Source organism: Physcomitrium patens, chromosome 22 (genome assembly GCF_059467195.1).
Source record: "Physcomitrium patens ecotype Gransden chromosome 22, ASM5946719v1, whole genome shotgun sequence".
NCBI lineage: Eukaryota > Viridiplantae > Streptophyta > Bryopsida > Funariales > Funariaceae > Physcomitrium > Physcomitrium patens.
Genome location: NC_143431.1, coordinates 6,348,560 through 6,370,804, shown reverse-complemented (window position 1 = coordinate 6,370,804; position 22,245 = coordinate 6,348,560).

Sequence of the window (22,245 nt, the reverse complement as noted above, 5' to 3'; positions counted from 1 at the left end):
ACAAAGAATACATATGCCATTATTGACCTTCTATCATTTGCATCTCTAGTCTAATCTGTATCACAATAACCATACAATGCAATATTATCACCTCCAAGGCACAATTTGAAGTTTAAAGTTCTTTTTAAGTACCTCAAGATCCTCTTAATGGTTGTCCAATGGATTGGTCTAGCCTTTGATATGTGTTGACTCACAACATTCACTACATATGTAAAATCCATCCTTGTGCCAATCATTGCATATATAAATGATCCTATTGTTGTCTTGTATGGAACATCTTTTATTTCATCTTCAACTTCAGCAAACTCCTCATCCGTTGTCATATTACGTGCTTTCCTACTCGAGAACGTGCCAGGCGTCTGGCTGTAGAAGGTAGTATGGAGATTCGTCGATAGTCAAGCAGTCTATCAGTTTTGACTGCTGGAATATAAACGACTGCAACAATGTACCGTAAATCTATACGGATGCTCTTCGACTGCTTGTCAAAGTCCTTTTTGCCCCAGCCGGTAGGTCTCTAGACGTTACAGAGAACCCCGAACAACCCAAACTGTTAATCTTCAATACCGCTTTGTACTTACGATCTTGTATCCACTGACTGTCTTGTTAGATTAACCCAATAAATTTCATTCACTCCGCATACTCAATCCTATAGACGCCCTTTTAATCCTTCAATCACAGACGTAACTCGATTTCACAAAACAGTCAAGAATATTCAAACCCACTTCATTAAAAATCTCGATTCACCATTACAATACTGACTTCAGCAGCGATTGCCTTAGCCTTCCCAAAATTCTACGAAGAAGAAAAATCCAAATTCTCTATCTTTCCTTCCCCGACCCAAAGCATGAAGCTCCTCTCTCTAATCCCTTTGATCTTCAAAAACCTCCAATGAAAACCGAACTAGTAACCTTGCAAAAGCTTGAAAACTAGCTCCCCCCCGATTCCCCAGAGAAAAAAAAACCCCCTTTCAAAACTATATCCCCCTTAACCTTATCCTCTGAATTTCTTCAATCTTCCGTCTTAGATCCGGAATTGGCTCCCACCTCAAGCTTGGATCCAAAATTGGCTCTCGCCGTCAAGCTTGGATCCAAAATTGGCTCTCGTCGTCAGAGCTTTCTCCTCTGTTTTTACCTTTAAGAAATCTATTTACCGAAAATAACGTTCCCTAAAACGGCACAGAGAACAGGACAGCCTGAAACAGAATCGAATCCCGTAATCGGGACCACATTGAGTCGCCCGACCAATTCAGGTCCCATATTGGGTAAGATGCCCGTAGTAACCTGGATGTTCCCGTAATTGGGTCAAATTGGTCCTCGCGTCAGATTGGCTATGACCCGTAGTAAGACCTGGATTTCCCGTAATTAGACTACATTGAGTTGCCCGGCCAATTCAGGTCTCATATTGGATAAGAGGATCCAGATTGGATTCTCGAAATTGGATCCAATTGGCTCTTCAAACCCGTCGTGTGAATTGGTCCTTCTCTTCCTGCTGACTCCCGTTATTAGAATCGAATGGAGCATTTCAGTATGCCCCGGCTGACTGTAACGGAGTGACTGAACCTGACCACTCAGTATTTGTATTGGAGTTGGTCGATGCTCCCAATATTCGAGGTAACTGAATATTAATAAAATTCCCCTTTCTTTTTATTTTCACTGTATACTCGTGTTACAACACGACATCCACCCCCTCTGGACCTGTGCATCCTCTGGTATGCACCAATTTATCCAATTGCTGTTTGATTTAGAATATATCCTCTACGTATTTGTCCAGTTCATCTTCGTCACCTTCATTATCCAAATCACTTTCATCTTCTTGCTGCGGAATCTCTATACCTTCATTAAGGTCTTTCATATTCATCTCCGCGTGTCTTCATTTAAATATTTTTACTCGCTTCCTTGCAATTGGTATTTTCAATTTTGTACCATCTAACTCCCGTAATGAGTAAGTCACATTACCATGAACAGTTGTTATCACATATGGTCCAAACCAACGTTTTGAGAATTTCCGCAAAGTACTATGTTGATTATCCAGACTATTATCATAAACAAGTACCCAGTCACCTTCCTCGATTGCTTTTGGTCTCAATCGATGTTGCTTATCGAATCGCGCCTTGTTTTGTAACCTTGCTCTTTTTAACCTTCCCAATGCTATCTGGACATCTTCCGTTCTTTGCTCCAATTATCGAATCCTAATAGCCAGAAGTTCTTCTCTTGTTAATCCATCTTCCTGTGGTAGCATACTCCAAATAAGTACCTTTTTTTCAATCGGCATAATTGGTTTTTGACCTGTCATAAGTTCTACTGGCATATATCCTGTCACCGAGCTATGTGTTGTTCGATCAGCCCATAATGCAAATGACAAAAGCCGTGGCCACTCTTTAACTTTCCCATTACAAGCTTTAACCAATGCTTTCACAATCTTCCTCAATATTGGAGGTGACATCAATAATTTCTTCAATCTTTGCATTGCTTGAATATGCCTTTCTTCCCATTTAAATCGGTAACCCTTGCGTAACAGTTCATATAATGGATCCGCTATGTGAGCAAAATGAGGGATCCAGATTCGATAAAATACACATACACCCAAAAACCTGCGAACCTCTGTTAAAGAATCACAATCCTCTTTCATCCTTTTAATTGCATCAACTTTAGTCGGATCTGGTTTTCTTCCGTAAGATCCACATAAATGTCCAACAATTACAACCTCTCGTACTCCAAATACGGACTTCATACCCGATAATGTAAGATGAACTTCTCCAAGCCGAGTTAAAATCTTTTCACAATCTTGTATATGATCAACAACATATCTGCGACACCCCCTCGTATCTAAAGTTTCATCCTTGTCTCCTTCTCTGCACCCTTTTATAAGAACATCATCCAGAAAAGGCATAGTCTTTTCCGGAATAAAATCTCTCAATACCTTATTCATCCCATTCATCATATGCGCAACTGAGTTAGTCGCGCCTTGAGGAAGAGTGCACATTCTAACCAATCCAAGCGATGTCCTCATCGTTGTCATATCTCTACTTCCTTCGGCAAGTTGAAATTGATCATAACCTGAATACAAATCACCCATTGAATAGATCGCCCTTCCAGCAAACGCCTCAGCAAATTCATCCACAATAGGTCCAATTCCTGCATTTCTGACAGTTACTGCATTCACCGGTTGCATATCTTGAATAAACCGTAGTGACCCATTCTTCTTAGGTACCGTGAACCATCGACTAGAATACGGTGCAAATGAAGGTTCTAATATTTTCATCTTTATCTTTTCTTTCAATAGTTCCACCAATTTAGGTAAATGTGCCCTCCGTACTGGAATCGGTCTTAGATTCCAAGGTACATGCGGTACAGTGAAGATAACCATAGGTGTTATAATATTTGGATCCACACACCCAATTTTATGAGATTCGAAGGCAAACGATCTACCTTGTTTAGCCAACATCTTTTTGAAGCAAGTAATTTCCTCTGGTAATAAAGAACCATCAGAACCAATCTTCAATTCTTCAAAAGTCTCTTTAGTAAACTGATGTCCAATACTCATTGGATCTCTTAAACTTGCTTCTTTTGATACTTCTCCCATTTGTTCTTTAGAATCCTCTAGTAATGGTCCGGCAACAAGCTTTACCTTCTTATCTGCCGTTTTATATCTCGTCTCTACTGTGCCTTCTGGTGCTTGAAAAGATTCTAGCATGGTATAAACCTCTCTCGAATGAATCTCAACAATCTTATCATTATCCCCTAACCCAATAGATGTAATCAATTCCAATGAATCTTCCAGTCCATTTTCTTCATAAACACCCAAAATCCTCTCATCTTCTTGCAATGCACTTATCTTGCGTAATTGTCCTTCAATATTATATAATCTTTTTCTTTCTTTTCTTTTAAAATCATCAACTTTCTTATACATAATATTTCCATTCTCCAATATACCAATAAAACTCGCATCAAAGACACCTTCATCTCGCGAGAGTACCTCCTCTTTTGTACCTCCATAATCTCGCTTTACAATGGTACCTCCTCAAAATCCTTAGATCCTTCAACAATCTTTGGCAATGGTTTCTCCCTCAACCTATCTCGATTCCGTACATAGTTAGGAGGTACTGTTAGAAATTGTACAGCTTTCCTCCCATCTTCGCTCCGTACCCTTGCATAAGCAGAACCATCGTCAAGTACCTTTGTTTCCATCCGTATTGCCATGATATAAGATTGTCCTAAAATCAACAGATAAGACGTTGTATCTTGAATGAAGAAATATTGCTCCGTCGCAACATCCCCAATCCGAATTTTGACATCTGAACAAGCTCCATATAATTCGCCTCGTGTGTTATTAGCTGCTCGTATTGCCCATCCATGTTCCATATCAATTGGCCATTTTTGCTTCTTATAAAGATCTTTAGACATGAGATTTATTTCAGAACCATGGTCGACCAAAGCAACTATTGGTTCTTCTATATCTCCTACCTTCACCAATACCTGAATAGTTGCCCTTACTCAATGCTTTCGAGTATAATGGCTCAATGTTTCCATTTCCTTGTCACTAGAATCTTCGAAACGTACTCGTTGATTATACCCATTCTTTTCATTTGTTAGTTGCTTGTAACCAATATCAACCTCTTCTTCATCTCTACATATTCTTACATCAATAGCATGACTCATTCCAGTTTCGCCCATTAATTGCCTCTTTTGCTTAATGCTGTCAATGATAACATCATGAAACTCCTTCTTTGCAATTCCCAAGACTTCTTTCAATGTAAATTCCACCTTAGCGTTTAATATGCGTTCTTCCAACACCCCTTTCAAATTTGTTGCCGCTTCAATGTCAGAAAGTAGCTTATAAGCAATTGATTTGCCCTTATCTTTTGTCTCCGTTGTTTTTTCTCCCAATGATGATGAGGTATCCTTTACAGGCAATTCTTGTGAAGCTGCCTCCCGAGCCTTGTCTCCTCGAGTTTGCCTCTTAAAAGAATTTCCTTCTCTAGTATCATCAAAATTTCCTCGTCTCTTTTCTTCCATCAAAGCTTCATGTTGGCTCTTAGCAATATATGCATGAACTGAAAGAGACTCAACAGGATCCTCTCAACCTGTTCTTCCTCGTATTGTAGCTGCAGTTCTCAATAACGCTTCTCGAGGTAATTTCCCTTCTTGCATTGTAGAAACGGCAGAAGCCCAAAACTCACTAGTTTCCGTACTTCCACCAATTTCATCATCTACTCTAGCACCATAACTTGCACTTTCTCGTGCTACTGTTTCATGCTCCTTTAAGTAATCTTGAACCAATGCTCTCATTCCTCCCTTGCCAAAATTGGTTTGAAGAAGATCCTCTCTATTTTTCAATGCTATCTTCTCATCTTTCCAGCAAATAATTCCCTGCCGTATCATATTATTAAATTCATTGCAATCTTTTCTAGTGTGTGAAGCATCATCACACCAAATGCATCTTTGTACATATCCTTGTTTTAAAACATTCTTCGAATTATTTATAGAAGTATTCTCTTCAAGTCTTGCCAATTTGATTTGAAGATCTCGCATTCCTCGTATAATTTCTTCCATAGCCATATCTGCTTTCTTTGACAAGGATGTCGAAGGTTGAACTGTAGGCATTGTTGGTGGTGTTGTACGTACTGGAGCTTTGGGTGCTTGTACTGTTTTCGGAATATTGCTCCTATCCTTCCTCCTTTCTTTTTTTGTAAGCAACCCCACCGCATCTTCAACGTTCTTCCACTTCGTTGTCAATCCTTCATCTTCTTCTTTGTCTTCAAGAAGGGGTTCTAATTTCTCTTGCAATTCTCCATCAGCAGCTTGAAGAAATAGATCAACTTTGTTCGGCTCCAATGTCAATTTTTCTACCTTCGATAATTGAGAGTAGTGCCTCTCTAATTCCCTTAGTAGCTCTGTTGCTTGCAAATTCTTATTGGGCCGTTCAATCCATCCCAGAAACAGCTTCTTAGTAACGCAATCAGCATCTTTCAAGAAATATTCGTCTTTCAATGCATGTGAAAAATCCTCCCATGAATTTCCATAATGATCCGTAATCGATGTAATGTGGTCCCTTATCTCCGGTATCGTGGCAAGTCCAAATAGTGCAACCATTTTCTTCTCAGAAACCCGATTTAATTCCATTTCACGAACATAACATCTTAAATACCTTGAAATATTTGTCCCATCAAATTGATCAATTTTATTGACCACTGCTTGCAATGCTTTGGTTGCCAAAGCTTCCTTTCGATCATTACTTTGCTGTTGCTGCATTGACAATGAGAAGGCTTGAAACAAACTAGCAATAGACGGATCCATGTGCATACCTTGTCCTTTAGAAGACTCTCCACCAGAAACTTCTTCCAAAAATCCTTCAAAATTTTTATTTTCGTTTTCCATAAAAATAAAGATAAAATCAACCGAAATCCAATACCTTCTACCTCAAGCTTTCACGTCTGGTTCACCACTTTTTGTCGTATTATGTGTTTTCTTGCTCGAGAACGCGCCGGGCGTCTAGCTGTAGAAGGTAGTATGGAGATTCGTCGATAGTCAAGCAGTCTATCAATTTTGACTGCTGGAATATAAACGACTGCAACAATGGACCGTAAATCTATACGGATGCTCTTCGACTGCTTATTGAAGTTCTTTTTGCCCCAGCCGATAGGTCTCTAGACGTTACAGAGAACCCCGAACAATCCAAACTGTTAATCTTCAATACCCCTTTGTACTTACGATCTTGTATCCACTGACTGTCCTGTTAGATTAACCCAATAAATTTCATTCACTCCACATACTCAATCCTATAGACACCCTTTTAATCCTTCAATCACAGACGTAACTCGATTTTACAAAACAGTCAAGAGTATTCAAATCCACTTCATTTAAAAATCCCGATTCACCATTACAACACTGACTTCAGCAGCGATTGCCTCAGTCTTCCCAAAACTCTACGAAGAAGAAAAATCCAAATTCTATGTCTTTCCTTCCCCGACCCGAAGCATGAAGCTCCTCTCTCTAATTCCCTTGATCTTCAAAAACCTCCAATGAAACCGAACTGGTAACCTTGCAAAAGCTTGAAAACAAGCTCCCCCCCGATTCCCCGAAAGAAAAAAACCTCCCCCCTCAAAAATATATCCCCCCTAACCTTATCCTCTGAATTTCTTCAATCTTCCGTCTTAGATCCGGAATTGGCTCCCACCTCAAGCTTGGATCCAAAATTGGCTCTCGCCATCAAGCTTGGATCCAAAATTGGCTCTTGCCGTAAGAGCTTTCTCCTCCATTTTTATCTTTAAGAAATCCATTTACCGAAAACAATGTTCCCTGAAACGGCACAAAGAACAGGATAGCCTCAAACAGAATCGAACCCCGTAATCGGGACCACATTGAGTCGCCCGACCAATTCAGGTCCTATATTGGGAAAGATGCCCATAGTAACCTGGATGTTCCCGTAATTGGGTCAAATTGGTCCTCGCGTCAGATTGGCTATGACCCGTAGTAAGACCTGGATTTTCCGTAATTAGACTGCATTGGGTTGACCGGCCAATTCAGGTCTCATATTGGATAAGAGGACCCGGATTGGATTCTCGAAATTGGATCCAATTGGCTCTTCGAACCCGTCGTGTGAATTGGTCCTTCTCTTCCTACTGACTCCCATTATTGGAATCGAATGGAGCATTTCAGTATGCCTCGGTTGACTGTAACGGAGTGACTGAACCTGACCACTCAGTATTTGTACTGGAGTTGGTCGATGCTCTCAATATTCGAGGTAACTAAATATTAATAAAATTCTCTTTTCTTTTTATTTTCACTGTATACTCGTGTTACAACACGACATCGTAAGCTTCATCAACTTCATATTGGCCTCCAATGGTGTTCTAATAGGCTTACACTCCTGCATGTTGAATCATTTCAATACTTCTTCAGTATACTTCTTTTCGCTCAATGTAATGATCTTTTTAGCTTGATCTATCATAAATTCCACTCCTAAGTAATAGTAGAGCTCTTTTAAATCACTCATCTCAAATTTTTTTGCTAGCTTTACATTCAACTAATCCATCTTTTTGAAAGTATTGGTCAAGATGATTAAATCATTAACATAAAGAATAATTATTAATAAGAATACTTTTGATTGCATCACATATATGGAATAATCAGCATTGCTTTTTACAAATCCCTCATTCACAAAGAATGTGTCAATACATTGGTACCATATCCTTGAAAGTTACTTGAGCCTATACAAGGATTTCTTCAACTTACAAACAAGGTGTTACTTGCCTTCTTCAACAAATCCTTGAGGTTGATCTATGTAGATGTCTTCTTCCAACTCTCCATTCAAGAAAGTTGTCTTCACATCCATTTGATGCATCTCCAAGTCCATTGCTGCCCTAATTGCCACAATGATTCTAATGGTGGTGAATTTGGCTACAGAAAAAAATATCTCATTGAAATCAATACCAGCAACTTGTGAGTAGCCTTTGACAACTAATCTTGCCTTACACCTTACAACATTACCTATTGCATCCCTCTTTGTTCTAAATACCCACTTACAACAAATTGAAGCTTAATTTAGTAGAAGTTGAATCAATTCTCATGTTCTATTATCCATGAGCGATTGATACTCTTCTTCCATGGCTTTCTCCCACTTCAAAGCATTTGTGGACTTCATTGCATGACACAAACTCAATGGATTAGCAAAAAGTGCAACATTGGTATGTTCTTCACTTATTTGAAGAAAGATGTGATTCTTCCACCATTTGCTATATTATTTTCTATCTCTCAAAAGATATCTCCTTTTATTTGAAGAAGACTCAACTTGTTGTATTTTATGGTCTCTTCCAACTTTCTTTTCTTTTGTAGATAGTCTTTTTTCACTTAAAGATTGATAATCCTCATCACCATCATCATCAACATCTTCATCCTTTTCATTGCTAGTCTTAGCATTTTTATAGGCCTTATTTTCCACTTTCTTTGCTTCCTCATCTTCATTTCTACCTTTACAACCATCATTGTCTTCGTCTTCTTCTTCTTTTGTTGAATTTGAAGATATATCCACAAACACACTATTACTCTCACTTGGATACATCTCTAAGTTCTCACAAGCATTCTTGTGCTTTAAAAATTCAACATCTTGACTTTTGATGATCTTTCTGGTCTACAAATACATGAGCCTATAATTCTTTGTACCTTCATAATATCTAATAAATATACATTTTGTACCTTTTGCTTCAAATTTTGATATCATCCAATCTGGTATCTTTACATATGCTATGCATTCAAAGGTCTTTATGTAAAAAATACAAGGTTTTTTGCTATTCTAAGCTTCTTCTGAAGTCATTGATATAAGTACACTTATAAGAAACCTATTTCTTATATACACTGCATTTACCACTACTTCTGTCTAAAATTCATGTCTAAGGTATTGGACATGAGGCATATTCCTTACCATTTCTATAATAGTACGATTTATTCTTTCTGCAACTCCAATTTTTTGTGGAGTATAAGGAGTGGAGGTTTGTTTTGCAATACCATGCATCTTCAAGAAATCATTGAATTGCTTTGATATATACTCACCTCCATTGTTCGTATGTAATATCTTGATTTTGCACTCACATTGCTTCTCCATAAGTGCCTTAAACTCCTTAAACCTTGTAAAACACTCACTCTTTACTTTGAGGGTGAAAATTCATACCTTCTTTAAAAAATCATCAATGAATGTGACGAAGTACCTTGCACCTCCTATTGATGGCATCCTCATAGGTCCACAAACATTAGAATGGACTATTTTCAACAACTCAATTGTACGTGTTGCAATTCCACTTAGAAATATAGTCCTTTATTGTTTGCCTTGAATACAACCTTCACAAGCAAGTGTCATAGCATTGTAGTTTATATGACTAAGATCTAAGCTATTTACTATAGATTGGAGCTCTTTCATGCTCTTGGCATTTAAATGACTAAGGCGTTAATATCAAATACCAAACTTGTCTTGATCTTGAGAAAATTCAACAAATACCACCACTTCAACTCCATTCACATTTTTACACTTGATGAAGTATAGGTTGCCATCTCTAAAGTCCTTTGCAACATCATTTCCTTCCAATGTCTTAAAAAAACACCCATTCTTATCAAATTGTACTTTACAACCATGTAAAACAAGTTTACTCACCAATAGGAGGATTTTCTTCATCTTTGGTACATGTAAGATGTCCTTCAATCTAATCTTTTTAGTTTGACCTTTTACAACAATCTCTATTATAATAGAGCCCATTCCAATAGCTTGTACTAAGCCATTATTTTCCATGAATATATTTGTTGTTGAAATTTCTTCAGAAGTGTCAAATAAACACTTGTATCGAATCATGTGCTTAGTGGCATCCGAATCAACAATCCATTTTGATATGGTAGCCATGGAAGTACCTTCACTTGCTATGAATGCATAATCATCACTTCTATATTCATCATGAGCATTTTTTGCACTTTCTCTATCTCTTTTCTTAGTCTAGTAGTAATTTCTAGCAAAATAATCTAATTTTCTACAAATGAAGAAAATTCTTATATTATTACATTGATTAGAATAACTTCCCTTGCCTTGTCTTAAAAAGAGAGCCGAATCCTCACTTTGAGGTTCTTTTTCTTTCCTCTTGGTTACTTCATGAGCAAGTCTTGCCATCTTATAATCAATTGTGAGGTCTTTTAGTTTAATGGACTCTAATGCCACAATGAAGTAGTTGTTGGACTCAAAAAGGCTCATAAGTAAGGTCATGATAATATCACTCTCTTCTAAAGGCTTGTCATCAATTCCAAGTTGATTAGCAAGGACCTTTACCTTATTGACATGAGCCATGAGGTCATCACCTTCTTCCATCTTACAATTGAAGAATTTTCTTCTTATGAAGATGATATTGGACAAGTTCTTGCTCTCATATATGTTGCAAAGGATCTTCTATGCATCTGTTGATTCTTTGTAAGAGATGATGTGAGAAAAATTGGCTTCATCTAAATTGGTAGCAATTATACTGAAAGCCTTCTTTTCACATCTTATAAAGTCATTTCTCTCTTTAACATTAGCATGCATGCTTGGAGGCTCTTCACTTTCATCTATAATGTTTCAATGGTCCTAAGATCCTAACAAAAGTTCCAGTTTTATCTTCTAATGGTACAAATTATCACCTTTAAACTTCTTCATTAGTCTCAAATCTTCACCCACACTAGAAGCCATGTCTAAGAATAGGTCTATCAGAAAATATCACAAAAAGTAGTTTCTATGTGTTTAAAATCACCAAAATAATTTTACACTAGCAAAATCTTAGAATGCCCTCTTCAGAACAAATGAGTGTTTTTTCACTCCAAACACTCCGAACTCAACTTTCAAAGATTTTAACAAGTATAGAGACTCTAATCAACTTCACCATCAAGTTTTTTAACTTAAATAACTCTCTTTTTCACTAAAACTTCTACAACACCAAAGACACTATCAAGGTGTGTATATAAGGTCTTAATCACTCAATCCTAAGAATTAAGAACCTTCAAACAAATATTAGGGATCTATAAGGCCTAAATTGAAACCTCTATAAGCCAAAACACAAGATTAGATTATACAAATCCTAACATCAGTAAATACCATAAGATCTATTCTAATTAAGAATAACAACCGACAATTAACTTCAACTTACTTGAAAAGCACAATCAAATATCTGTAGATCCATAATCTATTGAAGAAATTCAATAAGCAAGACACAAGTAAGTAGAAATCAGCAAGGTTAGACATAAGAGAAGTGTGGAATGAGATACCTTTCACTTCCAACACCCTTTACTTATAGGTAGAATTTACATCTATTGGAACTTAATTTCATTCTAATTCATCTTTATTTCATCCAATTAAACCCTAGATTTAACTTAATTTAGTCATACTTCCAAATCCTAGCTGCCACTTAATCTAGTCACCACTATAAATCATAACTGCCACCTTGTTAATTTTTCTATTACTATTTATTATCTTTTAATCAACAGCAACTTACGTTAGGTAATATCTTTTATTTGTCAAATATTTACTTTGTCCAACATAGTATCATGGATATACACATGTAAGCCAATAATTATTTGTATAAATAGATAGCAGTAGATAAAAGTATGTAAAAGTAAGTTAATTCTATAATATCTTTTAAGCAAGCTTCCTAGAATCTTAATAGATGCTGCTTTGACTTTATAGGTGTCTATTGTAAAATTTTAGGTTAGAAACTTTGGTCAACAAATTAACCATGTGTCCCATATGTTAGTAGCCTGAAGAACAAGCTCACTATGTGATGCACATATAGAACAACTTGCCTTGTAAGTCAAGGCATATGTCCTACCAACTCAACAAATATTACAGGTCCTATAGAACATTGCCACATATTCCTTAGTTAGAAATTATATATAGAGACAAGATTGAAGCCTTCTTCATTCTTGTCAATTCTTTTTTTGCTTTTAGTCTAGTTTCAAGAATCTCAAGTTTTCTTATCTTTTGGCAATAAGCCATCTTAGTTTCTTTTTAATATACATTCTTCTTTATTTCAATTTTTTCACTTTTTCTTTGACACAAACTTCATTGATTTATGCATCATCTTTTACTTCATATCCTTGACAGATTGACAAGAGTACATTTATAATATCAAAGCTTTGTCAAGTCTTGATTAACAATGGATTAACTCTTTCTCATGATAAGACATAAGCATATTAGAATTTATAGATAATCCTCTTCTATAAACTGATATTATTTTTAGTACTTTTATTGTCCTCAAGTCTTTCTTTTTACTTGTCTTAAGTGGTATTAGATATTTTTTTTCAGTATTATTATAGCAAAGCTTATTGAAATAAAAAGTACCATGGTACAAATACAAGAGCAATTGAAGGAGTTGATGCTTGCAATGCATCAACTTAGCTTATCACCATAAGGATCAACAAGGATTTAGAGATGATTAGAGCTACTTCAACATCTGCACCAAATCAAGTCCCTCTACCTATGATGGAATATCTTTTAAGTATTATAGAACCAAGAATTGTCCTGCCAAGAAGTTTGGTGGTACAAGATCTAAATTTTAAGGATTTATCAATCAAGTATAACTTGTGATTGGAGCTCAACTTCAAAGCTATCTATTTCCAAGATGACAAGTTAGATTCATTAGTACACTTCTTTCAAGTTTGGCACTATCTTGATTTTTAACTTTTTTTGAATGATGAGATCCAATATTAGATAATCAAGAGAAATTTTTAGCAAAATTTTGGTTCATATATAAAAAACATGATACAACTTGAATTGCAACCAATAAGATCCGTATTTTGTGACAATACAATCAACCTCTAATGTTATATGCTTTCTAATTTTGACAACTTATTCCTAATATTAAGTGCAATGATGCTCCACTTATTAGCCAATTTTTCTATGGATTATAATATGAAGTAAAAAAAATTGATGCTCAACTTACTTGATCCTCAAATATTGAGTCAAATAATTGACTTTGCTGTGAAGTGTGATAATCGACTTTTTGAATTTCAATCTAAGAGTCGCATAAGTGGGCCTCAACGTTACTAGAATTTAATGGCAACACCAACATTTCTTCAATACATACATTCAAAAGTAGAGGATATGCAAATTGATATGTTAGGTTTTAAATTTCTTACTGAGTAAGAAAAGACTCGTTGTTGTTAAGAAGGATTATGCTTATATTATGGAAAATCTAAACACACTGCTCAACATTATCCAAAGAAGTGACAAAACCACAAAATGAAGAGCACAAATGTCAAAGTAGATAATGTATCAAAAAATGAATTTGTCCAGCTACAAAAGGGACCAATGAGCTAGAATCTTATATAATTTCTAATGAAGGTCCTATCCTCTCCTTAGAATCCTCTCCTTAGAATCTTCTCCTTGTTTTATAATAGATAAGTATTTAGGACCTAATAATTATAAAGCCTTTGCCTTGATAGATTCAAAAGCCTCAACTTACTTTTTAGATGTAGAATTTGTTAAAAGTCATAAAATATTGTTAGAACAAAAAACTAAACCTATTTATGTAGAAATCATAGATGGTCATCAATTATCTTTTGGAGATATTATTTATGAAACACTTCCTATAGACGTAGCAATAAATGGTCATAATAATTACGTAATCTTTAATATAATTAGATTTCCCTCTAATCCAATCATTTTAGGTTTATTGTGGTTAAAAAAGTATAATCATTACATAGATTGGATTTTTTATACTCTTGACTTTTTTAAAAATATAAATAAGAATAAAATTAATCTAATAAAAAGTCATAAGTTTAGTACAATAAAACCTGTGTTTATAGATGCAAAAGCTTTCTTGTATGCTGGAAAAGAAGGATCACCTTGTGTCATTTATGCCACACCTATTTCTAATGATGCAAAGGCTTCAAGTGGCATTTTAAGCAAATATCAAGAGTTTCAAGATGTATTTGAAAAGAAAAATGTGGATATTCTTTCAGAACATCATCCTTATGATTGCTGGATTGACCTTCAAAAAAGAACACAACCACCATTTGGACCAATCTATAGTTTATCACAAAATGAATTACCTGAACTCAAGGAATATATTGAAGAAAATCTGGCCAAGAATTTCATACACCATTCCAAATCATGAGTAGGAGCTTCAATCTTATTTGTGAAGAAGAAAGATAGATCATTGCGGATGTGTGTTGATTATCAAGGACTCAATAAAAACACCATCAATAATAGATAATCTCTACCTTTGATATCTAGACTTTTCGATCAACCGAATCAAGCTAAGATCTATACAAAAATAGATCTATGGAGATCATACAATTTAATATGTATTAAAGAAAGAGATGAATGGAAGACTACGTTTCAAACTAAGTATGGACATTTTGAATACAATGTCATGCCTTTTGGACTTCTAAATGCATTAGCAGCTTTTTAACATCTAATAAATGATGTTTCTTTATAATTTTTAGACGATTTTATTATCTGTTATGTAGATGATATCTTGATCTATTTTAAGAACATAGATAAACATAAATTTCATGTTCATCATGTGTTACAAAAATTAAGAGATGCAAGACTTTATGCCTAGATAAAAAAGTATTTATTCCACATCGCTCAACTCCACTTCTTAGGATGCATCATTTCAAATGATGGACTTGTGATGGATCCTAAGAAAGTTTAAACTATTATAGATTAAAAGATTCTAAAAACTGATAAGAGATGTTTAATGCTTTTTGGACTTTGCCAACTATTATCATATCTTTATTTAAGACTTTTTTCAAGTTGCAGCTCCACTTACACATTTAACTTGCAAACACAAACTTGAGTGGAGTAAAGAAGCTGAGGAATCTTTTGAAGCTTTGAAGTTAGCTTTTATTTTTGCACCAATCTTATATCATGTCAACTTTGTATTTTTTATGGAAAAAAATGTATCAAACTTTGCTTTGGATGTCATATTATTAGAAATAGGAATAAATATTAAACTTCATTCAGTAAATTTTTATTTCAAAAAACTTTCAAGAATTGAGATTAATTATGAAATCCACAACAAAGAGCTTCTTGGAATCATGGATTCATTTCAAGAATGGCATCATCATCTAAAAGGCCCTTCCAATCTAGTCATCGTATTTATAGACCATAAGAATCTCGAGTACTTTATGTCAATACATGTTTTGAATCATCACCAAGTCCATTGGAGCATCTCTTTATCAAGATTTTAGTTTAAGATTGCATATTGATTCAAAAAACAATTAGATTTGTCAAACATTGTCATGATAAAGAAAATATGCCTCAACAATGCATTGGGCTTTTAGCTACCACTAAATACTCAATCAATTCTAAGATATAAAAGTATCAAGTTTATATATATGATATTTTTCTTTCTTAAGTAATTACAGCAATATGTAAGTCAAAGTACCAAAAAAACATCCAAATGTAAGATAAAGTACCTTAAAACCTTATATATGCTTATAAAAAATGTTTCTCAAACTTCAACAACTCATATTTCATGATTGGACCATCTAAACAACCATGTATTGTCTTCAATGCCCTATAATTCCTTCATCTAAACTTAAAATTCATCAAATAATATATATGAAATACAGCCAAGAAATTTTTCTCTCCAACTCCAGTTGCCGATCTTTCATTGCTCTCTATATACATATGTTATGCTTCAAAGAATGATAGTAGGTACAAATTTGATACCTTAACTTTGAACACTTATATCTCCTTTATAAAAACTTGAAGTCACATAATCTCTTCATCCAAATTATACCCAAAACCTTGAACTTACTCATCCTAGCCTCTAAAGCTCAAATGCCTTTGAAAGTGAAACCCTAATCTCTAATAAGGCCTCAAGCAGCCTCCTTGAAGTCTATTGGACATGATATTTGACCAATAGGGATGAAGGTCTTCACTCCCTGCCTTTATCCAACTATACCTTGCTTTAATTCTTCTCAATAATCCTTCTAATATTTTAGACTTTCATCTTTGAACTCCAACCTTCTTTTAGGCTTTATATTAAATATCTAAATCCTACATAATATAAATACTATAATCAAAATAGATAAATCTCCAAATAAATTTTTTTATATCAATTTTTTTTAAATTTATTTACTAACCATTCTAATATACATCAAGACTTACAAACATATTATATGTCTTAATTAATTTTTACATACTATAACCAATTATAGTATGACATCTACCTCCTCCAAACTTGCACATCCTCCGGTGTGTACCACGTGTTATTCTTCCTCATCCTCTTGAGATTTTTTTGAATGACTCTTGAGCTCTTTTTCTTCATTTTCTTGGTCCAACTATTGAGGTAAGAATTCTTGAAGGTCTTCTATTTGAAACAACCCATCTCTTTTTTTGAAAGTCTTCACCCTCTTCTTTGCTATTGGAATCCTCATGATAGGTCCATCTAACTCACGTAATGTATATGTGGCATTATCATGGATTGTAACCACCACATATGGTCCAAACCTTTTTTTTACAAATTTCTTTATAGTACTATGCTGATGCTCAAGGCTGCTATCATAAATTAGAATCCAGTCTCCAATCTCTATAGGCTTAGGCCTCAACCTATGAGTCTTATCAAATCTTTCTTTATTTTTCAATCTTTTTTTCTTTAACCTCTCAACTGTAATTTGTAGGTCTTTAGGTAACCTATTCAATTATTAGATTCAAAGTTCCAATAATATTTCTCTATTTATATCATCTTTCTAAAATAAAAACATCCATGTAAGATAGGTTTCTTCAACTAGTATCACAGGTTTGTGTTCTAATATTAACTCCATGGGCATATAATTAGTGATAGTACTGTGAGTAGTTCTATCAACCCATAAAGTAAATAGAAGTAGTTTAGGTCATTGAATCGACTTATCCTTATATGCCTTAACTAATGCATAAATGATAGGAGGATGATCCCTCTCACTCTTTCTATTTGCTTCAGGATTATAAAAAGTAATCAGCTTCAATTGAACTCCATACTTGTTGAAAAATTCTCTTGCTTCAATGGCATCCAATTCTCCTCTATCAGCTCTCATCCTTCCAATGCTACCATATCTACTAAAGATATCTTTCAGTATAAACCTACATACTACCTTTGTAGTCTTAGTTCTCAAAGCCCTCCCTTCAACATAATTTGATAGCTCTTCTCTTGCCAAAATCAAATATTTCATATCTCAAAGTCCTGATTGCATAGCTATCAAATCATTTATCTATTGAAAATGTATTGAAGGTGGCTTAGTAGGATGTAATCCATCTTTTTACCTAACTTTAGATTGTAGCTAATTCTCTATACATGAGCTCACAAAATCTTCTACATCCTTGTATAAACCCTTTCACCAATACATTTCTTTGATCTTGATATATGTGGCCCAAAGTCCTCTGTGCCTTATCCAAAGTGTATCATGATATTCTCTTAAAACCTTAAACTTAATTTCAAATTCTTGTACTATCTTCAATGAGATTTTATCACTTTTTTTTGGCCTCTTCCATAAGAATCCATTCCTAAGCAAATAACTATAGGATTGATGTTTAATATCTTTGAAGATTTTATCCATCCACCTCTCTTGTTTTTTCATTATGCTTAAATAAATTCTAATATCCTTGAATCTGTATTCATACAAACCTTCATAGAATTTTTGAATCTTATCACCAAAAATCCATTCCACTTATAGCAAATAAATTTCCATAATTCTTCTCTTCTTGATTTTCATCTCTTTCATGTGCCATCATTTTTTCTTCAAAGGTATATCTAACTCTAGACAACATATCTGCCATCAAGTTTTTATGCTAGTAACATGTACTAAAACAAGATTCAATGTTTTTATGTAGGCTATCTACCTTAACATGGTAATGTCTAGAATAGTATAGTTAATTTTCATTCCAAGTAATGGCAAACAATCCATTTCCAAAGCTCTCTTTTAACTTGGAGATAAGTTGTTTGCTACTTTTAAGAATCATTGCTTCAAATCTTATAGCAAATCTTCTTCCTTCTACATCATCTTGTCTAATAGTCCATCCAGTTGCTATAGGGCTTATATCTATTGTTACAACCACTGGTCTTCCACATAGATAATCTACTTCTTTAAGTACATATAGTGAATACAACATCTTTTTCAAATTTTTCATAGCTTCATCTTGTTCTTCTTTCCAAATAAATTTCTTATCTTTCTTCAATAACTTGTATAATAGCTCAAAGATATGGGCAAAGTGAGCCATCCAAATGTGATAGAAAACACATTTTTCTAAAAACCTTCTGACTTCAATAACATTTTTATAAGCCTTCATCATAGATATAGCATCAAATTTATCAAGATTTGATTTCCAACCATACCTGCCACATATATATCTCATCACTAGAATCTCATCAACTCTAAAGCTTGATTTCTCCAAAAATAACGTGAGATTAGCTGACTCCAATGTCTCCAATATTTAAGCCTTATCTTCAATATGCCTCTTGATAAACTTTTTTTAACCTTCAACTTCCATAGACTCATCCTTGTCTTCTTCTTTATCTCCCTTTATAGGTATATCATCCAAAAATGGTATGGTTTTTTCACATATAAATTCTTTTGATATTTGGTTCATAGCATTTTACATATGAACCATTGAGTTGGTTCTACCTTGAGGTAAGGTACACATTTGCATTAAACCGAAAAGAGACTTCATGGTAGTTAAGTTCCTACTCTCTTTAGCCAATTGAAATTGGTCATATCCAAAATATAAGTCTCCAATAGAATAGATGGCATGACTTGCAAATTATTTAGCTACTTCATCTACTACAGGACCTGATCTCATGTTTTGAATAGTTATTCTATTTGCAGGTTGCATATCCTAAATAAACCTTCATGCCCTTGACTTCTTAGGTATTATGAACCATCTATTAGAATAGGGAGCAATTGAAGGTTCTAAAATATCCATCTTCACCTTCTCTTTTAATAGTTCTATCAATTTTGGAAGTAAAGCTCTGAGCATAGGTATAGGCTTTAAATTCCATGGAACATGCAGCACAGTAAAGATTACCATAGGTACTACAACATTAGGATTCACACATCTAATTTCATCAAGAATTAAGGCAAATTCCTTACCATGCCTAATAAGTATTTCTTGAAATATAATTTTTTTCGTTGATGTCAAGAAATCATCCTCTCCAATCTTCAATTTAGCTAATGATTCTTGAGTAAATTGATGTCCAATTCCACGTCTTTTTCTTAGACTTGGTTCATTAATTGCTTAGTTGATATGTTCCATAGTATCAATTGGTAATTAGGTAGCTATAGGCTTTACCTTTCTTGCTACAATTTTATATTTAGTTTGTACTCTAGCCTCATATTTCAATCCATAGCTTATAGCAAGCCCACCAATTACTACTATCTTTTCTAATTCTTCATAAGTCTCTCTTGAATATATTTCTACTATAGCATTTCTATCTATCCTTTTAGTTAAATTCTCCAAAACCTTTATCAAATCATCTTCTAAATCTATTTCTTCTATTATTCCAACTATGGCTTCATTACTTGAAACTAAACCCACTCTTTTTAAGTATTTTTCTTGTTTCTTCATCCTTTTTCTATATACAAAATCTAAATCTTTTATCATTTAAATACTCACAAATCCATTATTAGTCAAGTTTAAAAATCCAAAACTCATATTATCTACAGTGGGATTTACAGTTGACTTATTTGTACCCATGTGTCTCCATTCTACAATGGTGTTTTCTAAAAATCCACAAAGTTGTTTCCTGGCTCCAGAGGCATCCTTCTTAATTGTTCTCTGTGGCTCTCATGAATAGGTTTCATAGTAATATATTGCACAGCTTTTCTTCTATTCCAACTACGAATCCTAGCATAAAGTGAACCATCATCAAAGACTCTAGTTTCCATTCTAATAACTGTAATATAGGATTGATCAAGTATTACTAAATATGTAGTAGAGTTTTGTATGAAGAAATTTGGCTCCACTTTCACATCTCCAATCTTAATCCTTAAAACTAGATAAGCTCCGTATAAATCATCTTGTTGATTATTTGTAGCTCTAATTATCCAACTATGTTTGGTATCAATTGGAGACTTATTTTATTCATATATCCTCCTTGATATGATATTGATTTCAGATCTATGATCAACTAAGACCAAAATTTGATCTTTAGAGTCATCCAACCTCACATATGCCTGCATAGTAGCTCTAGCCTAATAAAGAATTGAATACCTACTACTTTCCATTCTATCATTATCACATTTAGAGCAAGTGTTCACATATACTTCTTGAGCATTCTTCTTTATCTGAGTAAATTCCATAGATACACATTTTATTTAATGCTCTTCTATAGCCTCTTCATATTTATTTAAAGCCTCATCTTCTATATCAATCTTAATTCTAGCTTTTGGCATTGCAAATTATGCAAATACTTGCCTTATTTCTTCTTTTTCATCCATAGTTACTCGAGTATCCAATGCCTCTACCATAATAGCTTCAGCTATTATTTGTCTCTTCTTCTTTATTACATTGATAATCAACTCATGAAAATCCTTTTTAGCTATATCAAGAGCCTCTCTTAGAGTGAATTTTTATATCTAAGATCTTTTTTTCTAAAATGCTCTTCATATCTATAGATGTTTCAATAACACATTGAAGCTTATAAGCAAAAGTTTTAACTTTAGGTTTGCTTGCATCATCTTTCTCCTTCTCTTTAGACTTCTTCTACCACTCTTTTGATAATGGTGTACCACCAAGATGAGTAGAAGAAGGCATTTTTTTCCAATTTTTGCTCCATAAAAGCTTCTTTGTTTTTTTGGACACCTCCTCTTGTTTTTTGGCTCAACAACATCCTCCTCATAAATAGCTCTACCTCTTTTTTTCAACCTTGGCATCGTATAAATCATCATCATGTTTGTCTCTACATAAATATTCTTTAATACTAATAGCATCAATTGGATCATTCTATCTAATCATTTTTTTAATAGCTTCAGCTTCTCTGATTATGACTTCTGTAGTTGGTAGAGAACTAGCCTTAACTACTTTTTGTTCAACTGTAATAGAGTAAGATTTAACTTTTTTTCCTTGTATAATATTATTCTTTGATATTTATTCTTCCACCAATTTTTTCATGCCATCCTTCCCAAAATTAGTCTTTAAAGGCTCATCTAAACTTGTAAGTCTTATCTTGCCTTCTTTGAAATATACAATATCATCCTTGATTGTACCTTTGTAGCTGTCACATTCATCACACTTGTGGTTTGGATTGTTACACCACATACATCTCTCTACAAATTCCTTTGAGCCTTCAATTGTCTTTGATGAATTTGCTATCTAAGATTTCTTCAACTTAGTCATTTCTACCTTCAAATCTTATATACCTTTGATCAATTCTTCAAGAGAACCATCCTTGATAGTCTTGATCACCTTTTAAGGTGGCACTTGATTTTGAGATGTAGGCATTGGTTCCAATCTCGATAATAAATATTGAATCTTAATCTTATTTTTTAGCCAAAAGTTCTACTGTTTCTTTTACTAGCTTCCAATTATTTGTAAAACCACTCTCAGATGTCTTATCTGCTAGATAAAAGAATAACTTATCCTCTAAATATTTATCAGTTGCGTGTAAGAATAATCCAGTTTTCTTTGTTTCCAAAAGCTACCTCTCTTGCAGTGGTAATTGCTCAAACTTAGTCTCAAATTCCTTAATTAATTTATTTGGAACCATTTGATTTCCTAATCTTTGTTCAATCTATTCCTAAAAAGACTTTTATGTCATTC